General features: G+C 31.9%; 1 non-coding gene across 1 annotated transcript; it reads left to right on the forward strand.

The window, feature by feature from the left end:
- The first annotated feature begins 1,207 nt into the window (after positions 1–1,207).
- Positions 1,208–1,289, forward strand: TRNAQ-UUG (transfer RNA glutamine (anticodon UUG)). Its single transcript is given in 2 exon segments — positions 1,208–1,246; positions 1,254–1,289. It is a non-coding gene; the product is annotated as a tRNA-Gln (tRNA).
- Positions 1,290–6,533: the final 5,244 nt, after the last annotated feature.

The raw sequence follows: 6,533 nt of genomic DNA on the forward strand, positions 1-6,533 counted from the left end.
TACCACAAAATAAACCAATTGATAAGAAAGCAGACAAGAGTTCACGATGTGAGATCGCTAAGCGGATGAAATGGTAATATGCTGGACACGTCGCTCGGCGAGTGGACAAACGTTAGATCCAAGGGGCGGTAAACGACGTGCCCTTAAACCGGCTGGATAGACGAACCCATATAATTGAATTGAAAGTAATCGATCGAGTAATCAGTTGCATTCTGCAATAATATAACTTTGTTACTCAAAGACAAAACTTTATTCAAAAAATTAACTTTAGTTTTATAAAATTTAATTAAGTATTGTTAACGATGCTTTAAATCTGAATCCTACACTGATACGTTCCTTATATTAGGTTTTCAAATAAACATCCAAAAAGGGGGGAATTTTCATTTTCATTTCCATTCCATTTAATTATTCGATTCTCTCAAAATAAACATTTTTTTGTTTATGGATGAAAACATACAGTTACATTGCTTATAAATATTTATACAAATAGATTAGAGAGACGTTATTGTAACCAGAAAAGTTTTCATATTATATATATTATAATATTTTTTTTTTAAGAATTATTAATAACCATGTCCCTGCTTTTTCATACAAGGTGGTTGATAGTAATTTTGAACAATCACAAATACCCAGGCTTTGAAAAAAACACATAAATGTTGTTGTCATGACCGGGAATCGAACCCAGAACTCTCGGGTGGAAGGCCAATGCCTTGCCCACTGCACCACGAAAGCCGCATTTTGAAGACTAACAAAATAGAAAATAAGAAGAACACAAAACAGAAAGAAATTACATATGAAAATAAAAAACGTTCGTACATACTATATTAATTTCCGGATAGGTTTCATAATAAAGATTTTTATACTTAAGTGAGAAAATTGAGAGAAATTAAAAACAACTTTTATTAGATATACCTATTTAAAACATCAGAAAGTTAAATATTTATAGGCAGTGCTAATTTTACTGATTAAATCGATAGGTACTATTTTGATTTCAGAATAAGTTTAATCAAAAATAAAATGTATTTAGAACATAAAACAAAGATAAGCGAATTATAATGAATTTTATGAAGTACCTAGGTGTTTTATTTGAACATTGTTTAGTGTCGACTAAATTTATCTATCTACGTGTATCTATACTACTAAACACGGAACTAGCAATGACTCATTTTTCTACTTTAAAAGCAATTTAATGTCGGTATATGAGGTCGGCCCGTTAGCTCAAATAGGTTAGAGCGCCAAGCTTTGATACAAAATTCTGGAGGTTGAAGGTTCGAATCCTTCACGGGCCAATGTTTTTATTTATTTTTATTTGACAAATAATTAAAGTGGCACATCAAAATATTATTAAATATCTACACATAGCAGTCCTAGAATAAAATTGTCGTTAATGGATTATATCGTGATTTAAGATAATATTATAAAAGTATTATTATTTATTTATTTATTTAAAAAAAAAGAAACAATGAGCAAATAACAAATTATTAATTCAAGACGTTCGCAACATGACATTTAGAATAAAAAGTACAAGTAAATCAACTAGCGAAAAAACAAGGTAGAGAAAAATAAACAAAAAAATAATAATTTTATAGAAAAGAAACAAAATAAACAAAAAGCAATAATTAAAAAAAATACAAATTAAACAATAAAATAGAATTTTAAAAACAGAATACATAATGCATCGCTAAACATGTCTACATCTCTCGGTAGTGCATTGGCCAGCCTGACTAAGTAATTAATTGAAATAATACTTATTCACAATTAGAATTTTTAAACAAAAACTACAAGTTTCATTAATTTCACAGTTATTTATATAGAACCAAATAAAATTATGAATATAATAATATATTTTTATATAATTGCCATTAACCCGACATTGCCTTGTTGGTACGAAATGTATTTGTCAGGATACCTCATAAATTTAATATTAGTATTAATAGAAAAAAGACTTTCGTCGGTTGGGACTTGAATTCTCATCCATCGTAATTATCGTAATCGAACCAACGTGCTTTTTTAGTTGAACTACCTGCATGCCACCTAATTATGACGAAATTAACTCGTAGTATAATATATTATTGATTACAAGTATTACAACCGAAGTGCTTTTCTAATTGCGTTAATATTGGGAACCGAATTTTATGGTTTTAATCTAGGTATCATTTAATAATGGATACTTACCTTGATTCATGGCCAACGTCAGGATCAGCTGTCCACAAAATTAGTCATAAGGTATTTTTATTTGCTTATAATTTAATAAATTTGGTATTTTACTATTCAGTGAATAGAATAGAATCTCAGAAACATAACTATAATAATTATAATACATATAAAAAAAATCTCGCTAAAGTTGTAAATGCTACTAGTTAATTTAGTTGTAATTAAATAGGATATAGGCCTGGATCCGAGGATCTATTGCAATGATTGCGGGCTTAAATAATTATACCCCGCGTCGTATTTAAAAAAAATCTAGTAAGTATGTATGTTTCTGAGGTATCTATTTTAAAATTATGTACCTACTTTAGTAAAGAATGTTATATTTTAAAATCTTGTGAATTAGTCGTAGAATAAAAAAATAATTAATTAGTATTTACAAGATAGTGAAGTATTATCATATATGCCATTTAAAAAAGGATGCCAATTCTCTCATCTCTAGTTTCATGTTAAAATAAAAAAAAATGATTGATAACACAAAAAGAAAAATGTTTGTCACTTTTATAATGTGGAAATATTAGAATAACAAAGTTGCGACAAAATGGTTATTGGAGACGGGAGAAAAAAATGAATTTCATCAATCATTAAGCTGGTGGCGAAGATTGATTGTCATCCCCTTAAAAGTTTTTTTTAAATTCAATGGGAAATACGACGCCAGCGCCATCCAGCCGGAGGAAAAGTTAGCTTAGAAAGTTGCTTTCAGGCAGGAAAATTAGTGTACAAAATAAACAGTGACGCCTTTCTCTAGGCAATCGGGAAATTGATTTCTTATACGTTGACTTTGGGAACTTTCAATGTACCAATATAAGGAAAGAGCTTTATATTTGTAGCGACATATAAAAGTAAACTATAGGATTATTAATCTAAAATACATTATTATTTTCAACATAAAAGTGTTCAAGAAAATCATCATTTCAAAATTTACTAAATACTTTATTATCATGCCCCCCACATACGAAATCGGGCCCCGAGGCTAAGATCTTTGTCGCCCCCCCTACCTATCGCCAAGGTTAAAGGCAGTTTGATGCTCTACAGTAGCATTTCCTAAATGGTATTCACGGTAAAATTAAGAGTATTTGGTGTATTTTCATTACTTACATCCAATTGAATTATGGAATAATCAAGTAATGACACAACTATAAATTATATCACACAATCACATATTTGAAAAGATAACAATTAGTGTAGGAAAATAGCGCCGCAGGCGATTTTTTTACTATTAGAGCAAGTTTTTTATGTGTGTTTATCTCACTTATTTGGTCGACTCGCTACGCCGAGCCCCCCATGGGCCCAGCCCCCCCAGGCTAGAGCCCTGTCAGCCCTTCCCCTTATGGGGGCCATGTTTATTATATTAGCAACCATAGGACGAAGGTACTCAGAGAATAATTTTATTAGAAATAATTAATTACTACCTTGTTCTGTTTAAAAATTTGATTATGTAATGCTATACTGAACTAAAACTTCTTATAACACTTATAATAAATACTTCTTATTATACTCTAGGCCAGAGGTCCGTAAAATTGATAGTGATATTAAATTTGTAATGGTTATACTTATATCGTTGTTTTAACAGAGTTTTATGAATCATTGTATGTAAATATTGAACATTCAGTATTTTGGTTCTGATCGAGTTTCAGACATTCCGCATTGAGTTGAATACTGCTAGCAACGAGGTCTTATTGCAAAAATTACATGAGATATATGCAATGTGGTTTCCAAAACTGTTGAAATTCGATCTCCAGTGTCGACAGTTTTTTTTCTTTTCCCCCTATAATTAATTGTACGTCTTTAATACATCTAGAGAGAATATCTAAAAGATATCACACTTAGCACCAGTTAGGTATTTATTCTCTAAATAATTATTGTTTATCACTAATAAATGGTGTAATACTGTTCCAAAGCACAACAACGTAAAGACAATTCCCATTTGATGTCCCACGGACCCCTGAGTGAAACATTTCCTCAGTCAAGTGGAATTGATTTGTTTTTTCATAAAACATTTCCTTGTGAACACTATTGCATTTTATTGAAATATACTATTTTTATAAATTAATATATAAGTTAAAGTAATTTACTTATTGAATGTTAATTATCGTTTTTCATATAATTGTAGTATTTTCTTAACTCTGACCCCCTAAAGTTTGCTGTGACTCCCAAAAAAGTAAGCGATTTTTTGGCCCATAGACTCCTTGACGATGGTCTGTCACTTCAAGGGAGCCACATACCCTCTCCCCTGTGTGAACCTGAAAACTAATCAGTCAGAACAAATCGTTATAATAAGGTTATAACCATGTAAAACAACATTAGTGGGAACTGGCTTATACTACCAAGAGTGGTAGCAGTTTTGAAGCAGGGTTGGCTTTTACTTTAGGCCATAAAACCAATGGACACAAAGCGCACCAACTTTCATAAAATATAAAAGGCGCGTTATGCTTACTTAACAAACTTCCATGCATATTATGAGAAAGACATAATTATTGAATATAATATTATCACATTCTTTAAAACGCTTTTAAGTCGATTTTTCCACACTCGAGATCATGTCCAATTATATTGCAGGCCTATTCTAACATATCACTTACCATCAAAAAGAGCTAATTGTGATAAATATATCACATTTGTCACTTTACGTATTCTGGCGGTTAATTATGTAAAAAAGTTAACCGTCTAAACTGTCAAAAGGTGATGCCGTGCTAACTTTAAGAAGTAGAACTTTTACTAGAACGAGACAGAGTATGTCAATTTTCCATAATGAGAATTGAGACGTAAGATCCGATTGTTTTACTGCACTCGCAATGACATGACTTAGAAAATTGTAGGTTATGTTGATATGTCTGACGTGTCAATACAAAATTCTTGTGTTCGGCTCATTATCCACTAGATGGCGCTCGTTCGGCTTTATCCGCTTGGGTTCGGCATTACGAACATATCCGAATTTGACCGACATGTCTACCAATCTAAATTTTCGTCGTATTGTGAATTATATTTATTTATTGTTCATAGAATGCCTTCCACGCTAAATTTGATTAATGAAAATAACGGAAACGTGCTAAAGTGATAACCGTTAAGAATTAATAGACCTGCTGATAGGATAAGCCAGTTCCTTGTGGGTTTCCTAGTTATAATGATTACGTTATAACCAGCATTGAAAACTGTACTATATTCATAGTTAGTACCTATATATCCTAATGGTAACTATAGTTTACGTACAATAATATGCTACAACTACTATAATTTCGAATGGTTTTTAAAGAATACATTAAGCATAGCTAAAATGTTAACATAGGTTATATTGTATAACTTAACTTAATCATTTTACAATTGAGTGACTCATTTAAAATTTCTACCACTGACTTGTATGGAATGGTTGAAGTACGTTAGTTATTTACCTTTTGTTATTCTTTCAACCGATTGGTTCGCCTCATATCCTGTTTGAAGAGGCTTCACGTGAAGCGTAAATTTATTTCGCCGCTTTCACTGAAATTCTTCGCTTGCCCCCCTTTCCTTCTCTGCATTGCGATATCAAAGAATATTTCAGAATAAATGTTTGCACATGGTCATTGAATTTTAATTGGGATATCTAAATCGTGTTCTTAAATTCCATAGCTCTGGGCAGAGCAGTGGTCCACCTTACGGAGGGGGAAATTAATAATTATTTGATTAATCAAATTTAAGAAAGAAAAAGTACTCTAGATATCTGTACAATATAAAAATTATGTATGTGGCCTTTTAACAGTAAGTTTATAATAGTGCGAAAGTTAATGTCCCCACTATAACGTCTGGCAGTTGTGATTTAACCCAGCTATAGAGACCTCACCCGCTAACTCTCTCTCCGATTTTCTGCAGGTGAAGTACTATCTTTAAAACTATACATTTATATTCCGTAATGTAACAAGTTCGACTCCATATCCTGGGAATACGTAACCTGCAAAAGCTACCGTTTATCTTCAAGATCAGTGCCAGTCATTGTCTATCTATGCGTTACTTCACACTATACGCACCCCCCTTCTCTATGATCGCAATTACACCTGCTGATAATATAGTCCACCGCTTCGAGGACTAATTTTACGTTTGAAGGGTCCTTCGGGTTATATGTATTGGGTCAAGCTGTAGAATCAATAAGTACTATTTTAGCTGTTCCTATTGTCTAATTTGAAAAATTTGCAGTGTCATAATATGGAGGACGGAATAATTTCGATCCCTCCTTAAATTCATTACTTTCAACTCCTGACTCCTCTGTTTCGGCAGAGTTTTAGTACATGGATACAGAGGACACTTCATGTCATTAAAGATAAATGACGGCAGAGCAAGTCCAGATGCTTTTT

This window comes from Rhyacophila brunnea, unplaced genomic scaffold (genome assembly GCF_057557595.1).
Source record: "Rhyacophila brunnea isolate RB1 unplaced genomic scaffold, BYU_Rbru_1.0 scaffold_11, whole genome shotgun sequence".
Lineage (NCBI taxonomy): Eukaryota > Metazoa > Arthropoda > Insecta > Trichoptera > Rhyacophilidae > Rhyacophila > Rhyacophila brunnea.